We start from the raw sequence: 21,217 nt of genomic DNA, 5'->3' as shown, positions 1-21,217 counted from the left end.
ATTATAACTGTCAAGAAAAAAGGTATTTACAATGAGTTATAATCTAAATTGTTAAGTCAAAATCTGAATCCATCTAATTGAAAGACATTGAAAAAGATATCCGCAGTCAAACCCGAATTCGAACTTGTCATTGACATCTTACTATTATCACATATCATTGAAAAATAGACATATATGCCTATATTTTTTCATTGATAAACGTTCATGAAGGAGCAAACATCATATACACTGCAATAAAATCAGCATCACACAAAATCATACAATCGCAAATAATGATGAAATTACACCGCTCGGAAAAAATCTCATAAGTGTTGGAGTCTCAACCCACTAGCGACATGTCTTAGATATTTTAACAATCTTAAGATACCAGAATATTCGTCTTCGTCGGATCTTTAATTTAATCAATTGTGACATATTCCCGATTGGGACATGGATAATGATGCATGCATTGCAAAAGACGCTTACCTGGTCGACGCACATGGTCTCGCTCCTTGCGATTCCTCATTTTTTGTTTAGGACATTCATTTTTGTCTTCTTTATTGATTGACAATTTTTTAATATCTGTAATCTACTGTTGCCATAATTTTTATTTGTCAGAAGATAGGTTCTGAAAATGGTCAATCAATTAAATTAATAAAAATACGAGAATTAATTTTTTTTATGTTAACAGTTAGTTTCGTATTTTAAAAATTATACATTCCACTTTCCGTAAAGTGAACACAAATAGAAACCTCGATATTTTCATATAAGAGCAAACCATCGTGAGAGGAAACGTTTTGAAATTTCGTATCAACCGGTGTATGTCACTCCATATCTTGATACTAGAAATGATGTATACGTTTTTGTATATCTATATGAAAGTAAACTCAAGAATAGGAAAATCTGAGATCTTGGTATTTTCCATCTCATTAACTGTTTTGTCATAAATATATATCAATACAAACTTGCTGCCAAACCAAGATGAATTATGTCAGTTTAATTTATTTGACAACTTTTATGATAAGACAGTTCAATTTATTTGACAACTTTTTGATAAGACAAAACAGTGGTATTATTTGATACATTTATTAAGTGAAGAACTGTACTCTATTCCAATTATTACAACACTGTATATTGAAGACCTTAAAAATATTGATGTCCGTGTCTTATCAATCAAATAATTCTTTATTAAATTAATCAAACTGAATTACAGGGTAAATTCCTTAAACAGTAAAGAAGTCCCGAATAAATTACGATTTTCGATTTGTAAAACTACATTTTATCACATCTATTTTTCATATTACATTACATCATCCTAATTCTATAATAAATAATGAAACCGTATTTGATAAGAAGAAATACGTGGCTACTTCAAGGTATATTGCAACAATAAATAACGAAAAGCTTTTAGGTCAATTTGTATTTATTTTGTCATCGCAAAGAGTCGTAAAATACAATTGATTAAATACCAATAAATAATAAGCAACAAAGAGCTGGCTTTATAAGCGTTAATTAATTTAACTTAATAAAATCTACAACTAACATTTCAAAATCTAACTATCAGAAGTTTAAAACTGTAAACATGGACATTTTTTCAAGTCTTTAATTCAATCAAAAAGTTTTAAAAAACTAAATAACGTCCAGTTGATTTAATTAGACGTTAATTTGTTAGACATCAGTATTTATTTGTACTCTGTATGATATATTTGCAGTAGGGTTTCAAACGTCTTGCATTTACAGTTTTAGGTCTACTTATTGTTTTGAAATTTTGGGTTTTCAGAATTGCAAAAAAACATTACTATTATCAACTTCGTCAAAGACAAATGTTTAATGGACTAGAAAAACGTTGTGGTCAGATTTAGCCACAACATTGGATCCAGTTTTCTTTTTCATCAAGGTACAACACGAGGTCTTCTTGTTGAAGTCTGCAACATGACATTCTTTCGTGTAAGAACATATGTAGGTACAATGAATGTCGCTGTAGACAATGGCACTACCAAGGGTCTTATTATGTCCATCATAACTGTGACCTTGAAATCCACAGGCATAAGGAAAGGTAACTATTGGGTAACAATACATGTGCATTAATTACTTATGCTAAAAATTTATGACATATTGTTTTTTAAAGAAAATGAAAATAACTCGTAATAAACTTCATGTGTCCGAAGCGCTTTTCTAGATTTACCTTTTATCAGAAACTCTCAAATCTAAATATTTGAAAGCCATGGATGTATTAGAACCGTAACAGTTAAAAAGCTATATAACCAAAAACGACCTGTAATGAATAGTCAAATCCATTTAAGGTCAACTTTGCCTCAGGGAGTTGAAACCTTAGTTTCTATATAATTTCAAAATTTATAAATGGACGATAGTACATACTAACTATTTCAATGTGTAATTGTCGTACCATTATAACAATATATTCCCTATTAATTTATGAATGTTACATGTGTTATAAGGGACATCGTTGACAGGTGGTTTAAGTAGTTAAACTATCCCGTTCACTCTGAGGTTGTGAGTTCAAACTTTGTACGCCACGAGGTGTTTTCGATTCTAATCCTATTTGACAATTATTTCCAAGTGTCTTGCAGAAGGTCAGTAGTTCTCTCTTCTTTATATCTTCGTGCTGTTACTGTTTTCCCTTTATTTGTATTCGTGCTATTATGTTTTTACTGTCATATGACTTTTGACGTGACTCAGTATTTATGTATCCCGCTATCAGGTTATTGACCTTTGGACATTCCTGGTACGGGTTGTGCTCATTGTTGAAGGACGAGCAGTTACCTATAGTTTCTTACATTTACTTCATTTGAACTTTGGCGGATAGATGTCTCATTACCAATCCTATCACATCTCCTTATTTTACCAGAAGGTATGGGTTATGTCGATTCAAACATTTGCCAACCTGTGCTTGTTGTTTTTTTGAATGATGATTTTGTGTATATTCTTTAAAACGAATTCCTGTCCAGAATCATGTCAACAAATTTCCCCGGTATAAAACCTTATTATTTTCTGATTTTCTTATAGTACATCAATACCTTAATAGTTCAAATGAAGACCATTAGGGTGATATCCATTACTTTTATAAATGAGCAAACTGCTTACAAAATCACTTGCATGACATACTGAAGATAGGGGTAAGTATATATCCTTTAAAGAAAATCGTCGCTTAAATGTTTAAATTATAAAAGAAGTACAGCAAACTAGTAATAACTTTGCTTTTCGGCCAATTTTACACTTTAAGTATCTTTCAATAGATATAAGAAGATGTGGTATGAGTGCCAATGAGACAACTCTCCATCAAAGTAAAAATTTATAAAAGTAAACCATAATAGGTCACAGTACGGTCTTCAACACGGAGCCTTGGCTCACACCGAACAGTAAGCTATAAAGGGCCCCAAAACTGGATTTGCGATTTCAAAAATAACCATTGTTTTGTTTTATTTTTTATTTTTTTATTTCTAAGGAATCGTTAAACGAAAGACAAATTGATTTAAATGAATATGGCGATACACCTATTATAAACTGCTATGTTGTCGTAACGGGAAAACTTTCCCACTTCCCAAGCAACACATATTTGAATCCAAAAGATTTTAAAATTATCTATAGTTGTTTTGTATGTCTGTAAAGTTTTGGCTGCAGAATCACAATTTCTGTAGCAGTAACAAATTATATTTGTTTGGGTTGCCTAGCCAATTTTGTTGATATGACTGAACTATAAACAACTGTCATACAAGTGGGAGCTATAGATAGCTATGCAACCAGGTTTTTCTCACTATGTTCATCGGGGAAATACTAGTACCTATACCAAGTCAGGAATAAGACAGATGTGTTGTTTGATAAACTCTAACGTTTTATTTTTTCAGGTTTTATGAACTTCCTCCTTTTTTAGTTTACCTTGGAGTGCAGTATATTTGTTAATACTTTTTTCTATATATTCATCCTGCTTCCGTTATGATTTTTCGTTGTCCTGTCTTGTCTATCAGATTGAGTAAAGCTTGAATGTGACTAGTGAAGTAGGTCAAACCTTATTTTCTGTAACACTTAATTCAAAAATGGAAGCTTTAAATATTGCAAACATTCAATATAATATGGCATGTCAGTAACTGAGAGTAGTCATTTGTTTATTTATGTATCATTGTCATTTTGCTTAGTTTCTTTTGTTACCTATTCTAACATCGGACTCGGACTTCCATTAAACTGAGTTTTACTGTGCGTATTGCTGTGTGTTTCTTTATTCTACATTGGCTAGAGGTATAGGGGGAGGATTGAGACCTCACAAAACATGTTTAACCCCGCCGCATTTTTGCGCCTGTACCAAGCTAGGAGCCTCTGGCCTAGTCTTGTATGTTTTTTTAATATTAGTTCATTTATATGTTTTGGAGTTTAGTATGACGTCCATTTTCACTGAACTAGTACACATGTTTATTTAGGGGCCAGCTGAGGCCAACCTCCGGGTGCGGGATTTTCTCGCTGCGTTGAAGACCCATTGGTGGCCTTTGGCTGTTATCTGCTCTTTTGTCGGGTTGCTGTCTCTTTGACATATTTCCCATTTCCGTTCTCAATTTTATATAACTACCTACTGATAATCGTATAACAATATCAAAATAAATCGGGTATGGGTGAAGATGGGAATGATTCAAGGTAATAGAAGTGCTTATCTTAGTTTTTCATACTTTCGGTGTCTGTACTATAGTAAATATTACAAAAAATGTCATTTTTTATCATATATCATATGCAGTTATCGAATGTGGAGGTTTTAATCACTTAAATTTACACACAAACCCTACCATGGCAATTTACATATCGTTAACCTTCAACAAGTTATAAAACATGTTCATTACAGCTATCAATAGGATGCAGCTGAATGGATCTCAAAACTCGCAAAGATTCAATGTAAAATAAAATTGTTTAAACAATATAAGCTATTGCATTGGAACATTATTCAAAATGATTGAATGAAAAATAATGTTTATGAAGACTAACCTGTCTGTAGAAAACCAATGAATGTTCCATGTACTTCAACTTCACACAGTGCTAAATAATTTGGATTACTAAGTCGTATGCGAACATACTGTCCAAATATCCTTTTACGTCACGAAGCATTTAGAATTGTAGTTGGTGCTTCCTGAAAATAACAGACTTCGATTACGCTGTCCTCAAACCAATCACTGTTGTTTCTGCTGCATGGCCTTATTACCTCAATGCTAAAATTCGAAAGTCGCTCATCTAAATTAAATTAAAATTGAATTTGAAGTGAAGACGAGAAAAAATGGAGAAAAAAAAGGAAATTGTAACAATTCTTACAGATAAGCATAATAGACCGTGTATATTTACGCCAAACATTTTTCATTTTAAGCTGAATAAATAGATTTTGAAAAATGCTCTACAAATTTTAAAGTTAATTGGTTTGATAAATGTAACAAAAATCTGTTGAAGTCACTTCTGAAAAATCATTTTCGTTATGAGATTTGAAATTTGTAATTTTCATGAGATTACATTATTTGATTTCACGAGGATAATATAAAAAGTAATGATAAGTTTGTGTTAAAAAGATTTCATCTTATCAAGAGTATGAATAAATTAAAACATTTGAATTTGATTGTTTTAGAAAAAAACACATTTCAATCTTCTTCTAAAGAACAAAATATTGAAATTGCTAACCTTAAGCATTTTTCAATTTGCCTTAAAAAATTGAAAAATGAAAAATGCTCCAACGTGGAGCATTTTTCAATTTGCCTTTAAAAATTGAAAAATGAAAAATGCTCCAACGTGGAGCATTTTTCAATTTGCCTTTAAATATTGAAAAATGAAAAATGCCCCATATTGGTTGAATTTTCATTTTTAGAAAATTTTCTCAAAAATGAAAATGTTTCTGTGTGGAGCATTTTTCAATTTTTGTAATCGTTTGACAAAATAAAAAATGCTCCAAAGAGGAGCATTTTTCATTTTTCAGTTTAATCAAAGATATTGAAAATAGATAATCAAATTATTTTTTCATTCATTGTTAACACTTTAGAAATTTTGTTTTTATGCTTTAAATATAATACACATGTGTGTATGTGTGAACCCGTATATACACATGTATTACCTTACACCGAAAAGATAGGAGAACAACAACGCACCAGCAAAATTTTGTGATGTGGCGCAGGATTATTATGCAATTGTTATTTCCCTTGTTTAAAACCATGAATTTTATATTTCCCTATTTTGTTATTTACATTTAGGTTAACTAAATATTTTCTATATATCTGTTAAATCAAATAGATATTGGTATGTTGAATTCATTGATAAAGACATTTACTTTTACTCTCAAGTTAAGTATTTGCAATGTCGCAAATCATTTGTAAACTTCTTTAAAAAGTCAATGTACATTTAATATAAGATCTGAGCAATTGACCTGTGGGATGCTGAAGGCAGATGAATGCCTGCTGTTGAAAATACGTCTATATAGATGCCTTTTAATGGATAATGTAAATCTGAAATGAATAACAAAGTGCTCTAAGCCCTCAACGACAAATTAGTATACCCGAAACCCAGAGAGTTATTCTTTAATGTAAATTAATTAAATTGTAACAGGAAACTTTATTAACACAAAATTTCGTACTTTCATGCACTGGCTACGGGGATGGTGATACCCTCGGTGACAACCTAGAAAAGGTGTAAAGATAAAAGCTGTTCTTTTCCCAATCTCCCTGTATAAGGTTGATGAATATGCCATATACCTTCTAAATACGGCTTATTTTGGAAGTCATTGAATGCTCCATTTCTAAACTAGATAAAATGAATTATATAATTTTTTCACTGTTTTTGGTTTTTATTTACTTAGCTATTTAGATACTAATAGTGCTTTAACATTTGGCATCCATCGTCTCTGTTTACAACTAGAACAAGCTGTTGTCCACATCTCCGAATCTCAATGCTACATTTTGGTCCCGCGAGGTGGATGTTGAATTTTACAGAAATTTTTCTGTTTTTAACTGAAACACATTATTTTGGGAAAACTAATCAGAAATGAAGCAGGCATTTGAGTCAGTTCTTGGTGGAATTCGATACGACTGTCTTTAGGAGACAAGTTTTGAAGATTTAGGTGTATAATTGTTCCTGTGGTATTTTATTTTTATAGTATGGTTTATTTGTTAAATGTATACTCATAATAGATTTGATGTTGTCAACACTGATATTGCTGATTACTTTGTTCATTTTGAGACAGTTTTTCTATGATTTGGAATGAATGTGAGGTGGCATTTCAGTTAAAAATGAACTTAAAATGTGAAGGTAGTTTACGTTTCTCTAGATATAAGAAGATGTGGTATGAGTGTCAATGAAACAGCTCGCCTTCTAAGTCACAATTTTTAAAATAAAAACCATTATAGGTCAAAGTACGGTCTTCAACACGGAGTCTTGGCTACACCGAACAGTAAGCTATAAAGTGCCCCCAAAATGACTAGTGTAAAACTATTCAAACGGGAAAAACAACGGTCTAATCTATATACAAAACGAGAAACACTTATGAACCACATCAACATACGACAACAATGAACATTAGGTTACTGACTTACATGTAGGAGAGGTGCAAACAAATGTAGCCGGTTTACATGTTTAATAGGTACCAATCTTCACCCTTACCCGAAACAAAAGAGTAATTGATATGATTATGACTGCTTGAAAAAATAATTATTCCGAGGTTCAATCTAAAGAAGAGGGTGTCCTATTTTAAATTTCAACTACGAGTTTGTAGTTTGAAGGAAAAGGGGGGAAAAATATGAATTTGGTTAGCGTTTTAAGATACTAGCTCATATCACTTATCCTGATAATTATTCAGACTTAGATGTGTATTTCAATGAATTATTTACATCATGTTTGAATATTGAGATGGCTAGATTTGTCAATTTTAAGCACCCTTAGAGTTTAGGTGAAGCTTTATCACAGGCTATTGAGCATGAAGCTGTTCATTTTTCTTGTGATTCAGAAACTATTGATGAGCAAGAAAGCTGTTTATAACAGATTTTAAATCTAAATTGATATATTGAGGAGGCGATTAAGATCACGTAGGGAAAGTAAACCTAGGAAATGTTTTAATTGTCATTAGTTATGTTATGTCATGTCTAGGTGTCCAAATATTTATTTCAGATTTCATGCTAGAGATGAAAGGTCTGCAGACAGACATTAGTGAAGTGAAATTTTCAAAAATAGACGGAATAGTAAAGAACGATTTGAATCACAAATTTTAAATTTCAGATTGTGTTACCTTTGATCAATGTTTGTTGTTAGATTGTGTTGTATATATACAGTTTTACTTTAAGGTTATTTCAATGTACTCAGAGATGTTACACTTCTCAATGTTTGCTGTTTGTTTTGTCCAAGCGAAGGATGCTGTGCGTCTCATACATCGCATGTTGTTATATGTTTGTATAGAAACATATTGTACGGCTGATCTGTGTAGTTTGAAGTGTAGACTGTTAAGTAGTTTTAGTAGGAATTGGTTTGTTTTATGAGTTGTTGCTTGTTTGTGATCGCTATCTAAATATTTAGTATTTAGAGAGTTTATGGAAGTCTGATTTCTGTTAGTGATGGCAGAAACCAATAGAGTAAATAAGCTTGAAGTAAGGAACACTATTAGCCTATACAGATCCATTATATATAGAAGCTTGCATAAAATTTGGGCATCGTCCAATTCACTTTTCAGAATCTTGCATAAAAAAGGTGGTCATTGCAACTTTTCATGGATATCAACATTAGATGTGCCGTTATAATACATATGTATCTGATATAAAACTGAATTTGAAGACCTTTACCAAGAAGACACAAAGTACCCGTCTTAAAGACATTAAATCTGATAAACGTTGATAGACTTTTGTTAAATTTGATTGTCAAATGTTAATGCATATATATACAATTATTTTATTTAAAGGAGTAGGAGGGTAGCAGATTGATGTTTTGGTCTTCCTTGAACAGCTTCGTTACTGTATTTAACTTTACCTGATATGTATATATATCTGATTTAATGTTTGATTATTACAAATTATTCATAATTATTTTATTTGAACTTTGCAGTTTGCGTATTTATTGGTACAGATACATTTTGCAGACTTTATTTATGAAATTTATTGTTTGTCTTAGGGGGGAGAATGTGGAAGACAGGATTATTATGTAATTGTTATTTCCCAAGATTAAAACTAAAAACTTCATATTTCTCTATTTAAGGCAAAGTAAACGTTTTGCACGCCTCCAGAGGAATTTGGGACAAAAAAACGTGCGTCGTTAGTTACACGCGTTATCTCCTTACTCTCATAAACACAAAATTTTTGTTCAATATGACCAGAACGGACGCTCAGAAGATAAAAAACCACTCGATCTACCTAATAAAACTGTGGCTGATTGTGGTCTAATTTGTAATTACACCACATCTTATTTTTATATTATTTAAAAACAAATACCAATTCATTTGCATTATATACAGGCACACATTCTCATTTACATTCTCAATTTTACGATTTGTATGGCATTACATCCGTACATTATTTCCTTCGTTAAATACTTCCAAAAAATGCTCTGGTGTTAACAAGTCTAAGAGAGCTTCCTGATTGCCAAACAGAAAGCAAGACACGTCCTCGTCTGATTTCGAAAGCAGTGTGTATACGAAATTGTCACTGGTCATTTCTGATACTAGAAATCTTTTATATAGCAAGTGTGTTTGAAGTTCTGTGCACATACTAATTTGATGGTAACGTGTATCATGAACATAGTGTCCACACAAGTTGTAGTTTCCGCAAGTCGGGGGATTATTCCAAAGTCTAGCTACATATTTCGCGGTTATAAGTCTGCCAGTAATTTTTTCACAACACTGGGAGTGATCTTGGATACGAGATGTCACATAAAATACTCCGATCAGTAATTCATATGCACGTTCTACTTTTGACCTTATAACAACCATAAAAATTCTGAAGATAATATGCAGATGCAATTTTCTTATTTTTTTGGGAGTCATTCATGTGGATATTTGATGAATAATGGTACAACTTCGCAAATTACTTTCTTCGTTACTGAACTTCCAGGAATTAGTATATCAATATCGCAATTCCTAGATTATCCCCGTTGATTTTGAGAATGGAAAGATGCAGAAAATTCGCAGTTGCTATTTGTTCGGCTAGCCGAACGAATAGTACCCAGGACTATTTGTTCGGCCAATACAATGCGTATGGCACTATTTGCGTGTGCATACATAATATTGTCTCCAGCAGTTCCAGCGGGGTAGCAAATTATATATATGGGCATTTAAAAATCAATGTTTTGTAAGCTTTATTGTTAGAGCACAATCTGGTTACTGGTAATTGAAATTGTTTTTTTTTTCTTTATACTAGTATATAGTCCAATGTGGATAACGAATAATTATAAAAAAAATCATATATATTCCGTTTTTATTACTTCATCTATGCCTTTATATTGTAAAAAGAGGGAAGCAAATACTTGTAAAACAAACTCGGGTAGTGTTTGACTCATGCCTTTTAAGTTAACATACTAGTAAAGGATTTTGTCCATTTAAAAAAATAGAAGGTACAAAATTATTATGTCTGAAGCTGTCAGGGAGAATTATAAAACCCTTGACATAAAATTATCCATATTTCCAGTGAGAGGTGGGAGATCTTTCTATAAGACCCGCCCCTCCACTCCCCCCCCCCCCCTCCCCCTAAAAAAAAAGTAAACAACACTAACATCTTATTCCGACATTCCAGATGGAATTTTATTTCATTCACGTGAATGAGGTCGGAGTGCCTCGGTGTGCTCCTTTTCTTAAATTCCTCTGTTTTTCTCCAGATCCCACCTTTGTTGTCCCCTTGATTTCATTACCCCACTTTTTATAATCCTATATCCAACATCCCCTTTTTGTAACCTCAACATCACCCCCTCTCTATATCCCACTTCGAGAGCTTCTTGCAAGATTCATTTACGCAATGTAATTAAGCTTTATTGAGTTATGTCAATTTTAGATCTGTAAAGGAGTAGGTCCAGTAAGACCCCTTTTTGGCCCCAAAATATAGCAGTTTTACAAAATTGTTAAAATGTAAACTTTAAGTTATTTATTGGTAAGAAGAATGCTTCTGCTACATATATATGGGCTGTTTTTGACAATACAATGCACATATATCGGGTACTAGCATCCTTTAGTCAGGCTAAATTACTGAAATCTTCACAATTTTAGCATTTAAGTTAAATTTTAGAAGATTTCCGTCTAAAATGAAAGTGGCCGCATTTGTGTTCATTCTTAATATTGAAATGTAAGTTGTATTTAATGAAAATGCATAACATATATAAAGGTTGAGGATGAACACGGATGCGGCCACTTTCAATTTTGACAAAAACCATCTGAAAAGTGACATTTTTGGCATATTTGATATATTTTTCATATTTAAGCTTGAATCGGAGCGTTTTTAATGACTAAATCAGTTAAAATCTTTCACATAAACTAATAGAATCAACTGAAATAGACACTTTAGTGTTCAAAAAGTGTCCAAAATTCTTCGTCATATGAACCTGAATTTGAGGCCAAAATCGGCCCTTACCGAACCTACTCCTTTGCTTTCGCAAAAAAAAAAAGATCCAATATTGTTGGGCTGATGTATAGACGAATTATATATACAGAATATACTGTCAGCCTTGTATCATCATCACTGCTGGTGATCCGGTGGATAAAATCTGTTGCAGAGTTTTCACTGGTTTAGACATACTTATATGCAAGTCCAAATTGAAAACAACGATTGCGTTGGATTAAAAACCGAAGTTTTTATACGTGTGCATGTAGAACGAAATTGTGGTAGAGGGGTCAAAATACAGCACAAACAACATTTTTTTTCTTCAAAAAGACCAAATAAAGTGAAAAAGTATATTTGTTACAAAACCCATTTGACTAACAGATGGAACAACCAATGTTCTTAAACCCTACTGACTGTCATTGACGATTGTCGAATGTTCTCAAATAAATTTATCACAAGATGTAACAACATGGATCTTTATATTAATTTGATACCAAACAGAAAACAATAAACTTGCGGGACAGATGGTATACCACAAACATGAGGTGCAAAAATTTGTACACCATATCCGGATTTCGACAATTAATGTCTCTTCAGTGATGTATCTATAAACTCGTTTGAACCAGTGACAGCTCTGCGACACATTGTATCCATCGGATCACCAGCAGCGATGGTGATAAAAGGCTCAAAATACCACACTTTTGTATAAATTTCGTCTAAACATCAGCCCAACAATGTTAATTTAGATCTAACATTGTTGGCCTATAAAAATTTATGGATCTGCCGCTGTGAATGAACTGAATTTATTATTACTATCATTTCCTTATTTGTTATCTGAGAACCTTTTTTCAATGATACAAATTATATGTATTTTGCACCTTTTGTTTGCGGTATACCATCTTTTCCGCGAGTTTATTGTTTCTGTTTGATATTAAATTAATATTTAAGATCCATTTTGTTACATCTGGTGATCATTTCATTTGGCTATCGCCAATGGCAGTCAGCAGGGTTTAAGAACATCTGTTGTTCGACCTGCTAGTCAAATGCGTTTTGTTAAAATAGACTTTGTCACTTTTTTAGTCTTTTGGAAAATGTTGTTTGTGCTGTATTTAGACCCCTTTACTAAGAAATTTGTTTTGCATGCACACGTTTAAAATTGCGGTTTTTATCCAACGCAATCATAGGTTTGAACATTGTTTTCAAGACTTGTATATATATATATATATATATATATATTATTCCTCTAAAAATCTGCCGGCTCCAAATTTTTTTATTAAGGATGCCCGCTGACTGATATATATCACTTATTGTTCAGTAATTTTATCTGTTGTTATTATTGTTATTGATCGTAACGCAATCAATAAACATAATCAATACCGAAGAAACGTTGCTTTCTTATTTTTTCTTAGTTTCCCCTTTAGCAAGTACAAAAAGCATCACCAATTGATACATGTACATTTATAAAAATTCACATATGTATAGCTACGCATGGCACATGAAAATATATAACGCTGCGCTTTCCATGCATTCATTTACTCAATTCGTGAATGGCGTGCTTTGTAACTGAACTGACGAATACTAGTGTTTGTTTTATTCATAAGTTTATAAATAAAAGATGTGGTATGATTGCCAGAGAAACAATTTTTTCCACCAGACATTAAATGATGATGAGGTGTTAAGTATAATTCATAGTACAGTTTACAACATTGAGGAAAACCAATACCGCATAGCAAGCTTCAAAAGATTCCAAAATGAAAAATTTATAACAATTCAATTCATTCGAGAAAAAATAATTTTACGGCGCATATATAGAACTCGTAGTGATTAAACTCGTTTTAGGTGCACAACCATCCCCTTAACATTGAACAGTGATAAACAGCATATTATAAAACTTCTTATAAAATCAGTTGAAAAGACTTGACTCATCAAATAAATAAATAAAGAGCTGCGCTATAAGCGCATGATACGCTCGTTGCCCTTTTAGATTGTCTTTATGCTTTAAATGATTTTTTTCAACGAATAAATTTTCTTGGCCGTTTCCGACATTTTTTTCAGAGGAAAAATTCCACAACTGTACAATATCAAATCAGAAATTATATAAAAAACAAACGGGTACTTAGTTCAATAGATATAAACAAGTCACCATAGTTTCATCATATACTGCTGAAAGTATTTTTGATTTATTATCCGAAAAACTGGAAAAAAAGCCTAATCTTTTTTAAGAATAAGACTGCATAACACCAAAAATGTAAATGTTTCATAAAAGTTGGAAAAAATGTTTTTGAGTTATTGTACAAAAACTGGAAAAATCCCCATTTTTTCAATATAAAAATTCATAACTGAAATACGTAAAATCTGAAATTTATAAAAAATGAAAGGTAGCTTAAGTCAACAGATATAAACATTTCACCAAAGTTTCATAAAATTTTGTGAAAGTGTTTATAAGTGATTGTCCGAAAACTGGAAAATCCCCCCTTTTTTAAGCATAAAAGTTCATAACACGGAAACGTAAAATCTGCAATTTATAAAAATCTAAAAGGAGCATACGTCAATAGATATAAACAATCCTCCAAAGTTTCATTAAAGTTGATGGAAGCATTTTTGAGTTATTGTCCGAAAACTGGAAATTCCCCCTTTTTTTAAGGATAAAACTTCATAACATGGAAACGAAAAATTTGAAATTTATAAAAATCGATAGGGCGCTTACGTCAACAGATATAAACAATTCAACAAAATTTCATAAAAGTTGCTGGAAGCGTTTTTTATTAATTGTCCGAAGTGTGGACGACGGACCGACAGACAACGGTATACCATAATACGTCTCGTCTTAGACGGGCGTATAAAAACCAAGAAACAAGTTATAAAAAAAGGCTAAACACACATAGTACAGATACAAGCGTGCTCGAAGTTTGTGATAGTTAGTTCAAAGCGAATAACAACCTATAAACCATCATGTGTCTGAGCCTACAAAATCAGTCAGTACACTTGCAATGGATTTTGCCCAAAAAATTACTGTAATTTTATTATCGACACCTGTTCGGATTAAAAATCAATTATGTATCAAATATATCGACAGTTAATTTTTTATTAATTTTTTCTGTAAGTTAGTATTCTCAGCAGAATCTCTATTAAAACTATGGCTTTATAATTCTCTTCTACCTATTTTCAATTACATCGCAACACGACAATCTGATATATACTGATATGAACAGAAAAAGATGTCGCTTACACGGCAGCGAAATAACAACCCAACGAAACACATAACCAAAAGTCTCTTGGGAAGCACTTATATTGTATTCAACAGAAGACGGGTGTCTCTATACATATATTAATATGTCAACTTCCGAATCGTTTGAAAAGATGATATACCTTAAGCAACTATCAAGTTAATTTTGAAAGTCCCACCGGAAGTACATTCGCTTGCACAAACTACTTATTAATAAGTTAAGTACTATAATAGAATATAAAAGAAGAAGCTGGTGTGATTATCTTGCTATGTAGCCTTAGTTCGTTTTGTATATAATTTTTTTTTATTTAGGTTTATTAATATGTTTCGGAATTTAATGTGACGTCCATTTTCGATGAACTACATGTAGTACACATTTGTGTAAAGGGTACAGCTGGAGCACGACTCCGTGTTCGGGATTTTCTCGCTGTATTGAAGACCCACTAGTGGCCTTGGGCTGATTTTGCTTTTTGGTCGGGTTGTTGTCTCTTTGCCCAATTCTCGTTCCTATTCTGACAACAGAAAGGAAAGTTTTTTTTTATTTATAATTCAGGGGAAAGTAATTAGTATGAAACAGTTGATTTTACCTTACAGTGATTAAAGTTCCATTACTCTTAAATTAAGTTAAACCTTGCACAATTATATTTCCGTAAGCGTATTACAAAATGATATGAAACAATATTCCAAAACATCGTTCCCTGCAGAGAAATGATAATTATAAAAAATATGAAAGGACCATTATATACGTTTGTTACAAATAATTAAGAGCTGGATTGATTGATGTTGGTTGCTAAACAAATACTAGGTAGAGGAAGCGAAGTAAACTAATTATAAATTTTAGTTTGTTATCATCATTGAGGGGGGCAGGACCTTTTTCGGGACGCGGGACGTCGGGATGGGGTGTTTTTAAGCTCGGGATTTCGGGATTGATCCTTTCGGGATCCGGGAATTCCTTTTTCGAATTTCGGGATGTCGGGATTTAAATTTCTTTAAATTCGGGACCTCGGGATTTCATGTTTTTAAGCCCGGGATTTCAGGATCAGGACCCCTCCTATCTCCCCTCCCCCATCATTATTATAGGAAATTAGCACGAACAAAACCAAAAATCGAAACAATAAAAGAAAAAGAAAAAAACACGGTCAAAATTATTATAAAACGATGAAAAAAAAAGTTATGACTGACAGCAAATTGAATAAGGACCACAACTGTAATACATTCATACAAATAAATAGCTTGGGATATTAGTAGGCAGGTACAGAATAAGTAAAATTGCTGCGAGTTTTGTTTATCTAAATCGATTTTACCTATATCCATATTTTACAATCAATTTTTCCCAAATTAAGTTAAGAAGGGGGGGGGGGAGGGGGGGGGGTGTCAGTGAAAAAACTATGTGAATTAAGTTTTTTATCCTACATTGAACTTTTGATGTCGTCCAATACTTCTTGGCTTTGTTAAAGCGTCGACCATGTGCATAATACGCTGTCATCATTGCAGAAGTTGAAACACTATGTATTTCCGTTGGTGACCTACATGTAGATGAATGTCCTAATAAAACTATGAAAGGAAGCATTCAAATTTCAATTTAAAAGGAATAAATGAGGAGGTAAAATAAAACAAATCAATAAATCTGAAATTAGGTTTACATGTTATATCTTAAAAATATTGTGTGATTTGGAGAGTGTTATGAACGCCGGGGTTTCATCACTTAACCATCTGAGAAGAAGGAACAAGAGTTTTGAATCACCACGAACTTAAGTCAAACCCAGCATATGATAATTGTAATATGAATTATTTCCTATACCTGCTGTTGTAAATGATGGTAGCGAGGATTAACTGTCGCTAATGCTTTACCAAAATGCTTTACCAACTCTAGCCTCAGACACGTTGATTCCTTTGCTTGATAAATGGCCTGTCATCATTTTCCGACCGTATGTGGGTCCAACCTGAAATTAACACACCCTATGCGCACATCATGTTTTAAATGTAACTACTAGTATATGTTCCATGTACATGATGTATATGGTTTGGAATACGTTTGTGTCGATCTGCGTCGATCTGGTTTTTTTTTTTTACTTTTTTTTTATTTCAAAAGAAGATCGTCACTGACTGAGACCCATTTTTTTTTTGTGTCGACATATTTGTCCTATAATACTCGTTTTGCTTTCACATATTAAAGATGTAAAATCATATTAAATAAAAGATAATAGAATGTACATAAAACAGAACTTCATGGGAACTGTATTATGTTTGTTGAAATACTATTCACATAATTATGATAATATCATATTCTTTGCTATAAGAAGTCATTCGTCCTTCGAAATATACATTTACCACACATACATGCATGTAAATTAAATTCATATTTTCTTTTATAAGATGATGCTTATTTGATATTCTGCGACAGAGAATTGGGAATATTATAAGCTTGATAATAACAAGTTTGTATTAAATAGAATAAAAATTAGGAAATGCTGTACAATGCAGAAAATTTCCGTATACAAATATACAAATTTGAAAATTTGAAAAGAAATACTAGCGCAGTGATCAGAATAATATAACATCTACACCCAACCCTCCCCACCCCCACTCCACCCGCGAACCTTCCTCCTTGAACATGCACAGAAACTGACATGGACAATATCTAATATTCTAATATTTTCCCTTCTTTTCTTACATGTTTGACACATTCAGTCACGATATGGTTTAATGCTCCTTCGTCTACTCCGCATCGCCTAGTAATTCCATTTTCAGAACATAAAAAGCTTATTGTTCGCGCTGATGCATGCTTGATTCCTAAAGAAGTCAAGTGTTGAGAAATGTCTTGGTGTGTTCTTCCGTCAAGTATCATTTGTTGAATCAAACAATGATGGTCTAAAACATTCTTTCAACATGTACATGTAAACAAGTGACTTCTTCTTTACTTCGAGAGAACTTAATTAAAGATTTCAACCCCGACAATTCAAAGAAAGAAAAGACAAAGATAAACAAAAGTCAGATAGATAGACAGATAGATAGATACAATGAATTACAGATTGATAGATCGAAAGATAGATATATACATGTAGCTACAAAGACAGCTAGATATATAGATAACAAGACAGAATGATTTTTTTTTTGTGGTCATTATCGTACTTGTCAGTGTATCATTCTTGTTCGGAATTAGTTGATACCACACATAGTTCACACATATACACCATAAAAAGATCTTCAAGATATTGCGCTTAAAACAAGAAAAAAGGAAAACGGAAATAGTAAAACATTTAATAAATAGTGTCAACAATTTAAACATTTAAAACACTTATATTGAAACAAATTACATTTCGTTCTCATTATTAGACATTTAAATAATGAAGCAGATGGGAACATTTTTCAAATTTGAATATTGCACAGTAAAATGAAAAATGAAAAATGCTCCATATTGGAGCATTTTTCATTTTTCAATATCAAACGTCAAATTGAAAAATGCTCCACGTTGGAGCATTTTTCATTTTTCAATATTTGAAGTCAAATTGAAAAATGCTCCACGTTAGAGCATTTTTCATTTTTCAATATTGTAAGCCAAATTGAAAAATGCTCCACGTTAGAGCATTTTTCATTTTTCAATATTGTAAGTGAAATTGAAAAATGCTTAAGGTCAGCAATTTCAATATTTGCCTTTATGAATGAGATTGAAATTTGTTTTGTTTTCTAAAACAAGCAAATACAAATGTTTTAATATATTTAAACTTTTGACAAAATAAAATCATTTTTAACACAAACTTATTGTTTTTTGTTTCAATATCTTCGTGAAATCAAAAATATAATCTCATGAAAATAACAAATTTCAAATCTCATAGAGAAAATGGTTTTTCAAAAGTGACTTCAATAGATTTTTGTTACATTTTTTAAAACCAATTTACTTCAAAAGTTGCAGAGCATTTTGCAAAATTTATTTTTCATTTTAAAATGACAAATGTTTGGCGTTAATGTACACGGACGCATAATACAGTCAACAAAATACGAAACCCTGCTTACGTTTTGTGCTCACTTTTAATTTAAACTGATTCAGTCTGTTTAATATATATGATAATATTAAGTTATAAAAAAGTCTATATAAACTATGCAGAAAGAGATGAATTGTCAATGTCCATTAGTTCTTTTCTCTCTAGTTATACATATTGTCGATGCTTTAACGGTTATATACTTAATGAGGTGATCATTTTGTCAAGATTGGAGACCATGATTGATCTTTTAACAATCAATCATTCAATATATCAATCAACTATAATTGCGATATTTTTTTTTTCGAATCTCTATATCCAAATTTTAATTTGTTTGCGAAATCCTACTTATTCTGTATGTAACGGTAGGTTTGTCTAACTGCATCCGTAGATATGTAAAACATACCACAACAGTCACTCCTGCCAAAGATAACTACGTTGCTGATTTCATAAATTGCACCAAGATCTACTGCCCACCACGAAGGTTCATTTCCAACATTTGTTTCTGAGCAAAATTCTACTGACGATGTCATCCACTGTGTGTAATCTCCATCCACCACTTTTTTAGAAAGTCTGTAAAATGGGTCCGAATTACTTGACTGCTTGGTTTGTTTGTTCCTAGCAACTTCCAATGTATCTACAGTGTGCATATAAAATAAAATCCATTAAAACCACCAATATTCAAAATCATTCACTGATTAAAACATTATAGCATATTCCGTTAAATTATGATTAAACAAACTTCGGCAAAGTTTTTTAAGACTTATAAGGGTGTTGATAGGGATCCATCATTTCTGTATTCTTTATTGTTTTATGCCATTTTTCTCTAATGGGACAACTTTCCACCAGAGACCAAATGACATAGAAGTTAACAACAATTAGTTTCTGTGCTCTAACTTTAACTGGCTTTAACCAAATATTATGAAACGTAAACACAAAGCTTGTTATCACAACACTCAGATACAGTTCGAATTTAGGTGGCGTCAATTTACCGTTTTAGAATAATGACCCATTACAAATGGAAAATTTGTAGAATTTTTCGTTTCCGTAATCTAATTTAAGGTTGCCTCAACCAAATGTTATGAAACTTATACACAATACTTATTACTACAGAACGTAGGTTAAGTTCGAATTTGGGTAGCGTCACTTTTACCGTTTTTGACCTTTGTCCCGTTATAAGGTTATTTGCAGGCGGGGGCATCATCTGTATCGCATGGACATATTCTCCATTTAATTTTTTGAGTGAACTTTACATACGAACTTATTATTGCTTCTTGATTTACATATATATTTTATTCACAATTATTTCATATCGGTTAAGAATAAGCTTCTCTTATTGGATATAGGGGGCCACATGACATTCTTTATTCTTTAGTAAAGAATTCCATCGGTCTTCAACAGAAAAAAAACGGACCAGAAAACCGGTCGTTAACGGACTTTTACATGTTAATGACCAGTGGGGCGTGGTTTCTCTGTTTAGGGTGATGTCCCTTTAATAAAACGCAATCGCGATTCAGACGTTTGGAACAATGTGGAACATGGCTGAACTGGAAGGCACTTCTGCTACAGACAACTCAAATGATCGTTTTGTCGTAATTTCCGATTCTGATAGAGACAAACTACTCAGCCACAAGAATTATAAAATTACAGAAAACATTATTTTGTATTTATATACTGAAATATAACACTTAAAAGAATGGCAGTGACTTATAGTTATCACTATGACTGGTCTATACTCTTTCCTATAGAAATCGTACAATAACTCGAGTTTGCTTTGAACAATTTGAATTTATGAAATAACTATTATATAATTACAGTTTGTTTTGCTGGGATATGCAGAAAATGTATCGACCTTTTCAAGGAGGTTGTACCAGAAATAACTGTATATCAGACCAGTTTAGACATGTTAGACAGTACCACAGATAGTCATGATAGTGAGGTAAACAAAATACCAATAGTCAGAAATATGTCAATTATTGAAATATTTACTGCTGAATGCTTGATAACCGAAATATAGTCTTGTAGAGAACATGTAGCTACTGTTTTTCGTAATTAAGGCCCCGCCGATTATGGCGGGTGATCCTATAGTTATAAGGATGTCTGTCCTTAATAAATCGTGTCCGCTCCATATCTTGAGAACCGTTATGATTTCAAAGTTTATACTTGATATATACTTTAACCAATACGAGATGGTGTGTCATAATGTACAACTTTGTAGGTCAAAGGTCAAAGTAAACATTTAGGCGACAATTGAGAACCCCATGTCCTATGGTAAAGATCGTGTCCGTTATTTTCAGCAGGGCCCACAGAGATGACTTCCATCTTCTTAATAACTTGTTTTGGGTGGTCATTAGACACTAAAAGAACTTGTTTGAAATATTTTCGTGAATTTTTTTTCGACAATTTCTCATGGTCATATTTCGGTAAACACAAATTATTAATTATAGAACAGTAGATTAATTAATTTCACTGACTGTTTCAGTTTTATAAAATCCGGA

General features: G+C 32.2%; 1 long non-coding RNA gene across 1 annotated transcript; it reads right to left on the bottom strand.

The window, feature by feature from the left end:
• Nucleotides 1-1,527: 1,527 nt before the first annotated feature.
• LOC127710192 (uncharacterized) lies at nucleotides 1,528-19,351 on the bottom strand. The gene is made up of 3 exons (XR_007986033.1): nucleotides 19,126-19,351; nucleotides 4,966-5,208; nucleotides 1,528-2,039 (listed from the first exon to the last, which is right to left on the bottom strand). It is a non-coding gene; the product is annotated as an uncharacterized LOC127710192 (long non-coding RNA).
• Between the last annotated feature and the right edge of the window lie 1,866 nt (nucleotides 19,352-21,217).

Source organism: Mytilus californianus, unplaced genomic scaffold (assembly GCF_021869535.1).
Source record: "Mytilus californianus isolate M0D057914Y unplaced genomic scaffold, xbMytCali1.0.p SCAF_7, whole genome shotgun sequence".
Lineage (NCBI taxonomy): Eukaryota > Metazoa > Mollusca > Bivalvia > Mytilida > Mytilidae > Mytilus > Mytilus californianus.
This window is presented reverse-complemented; position numbering and strand designations above follow the sequence as displayed.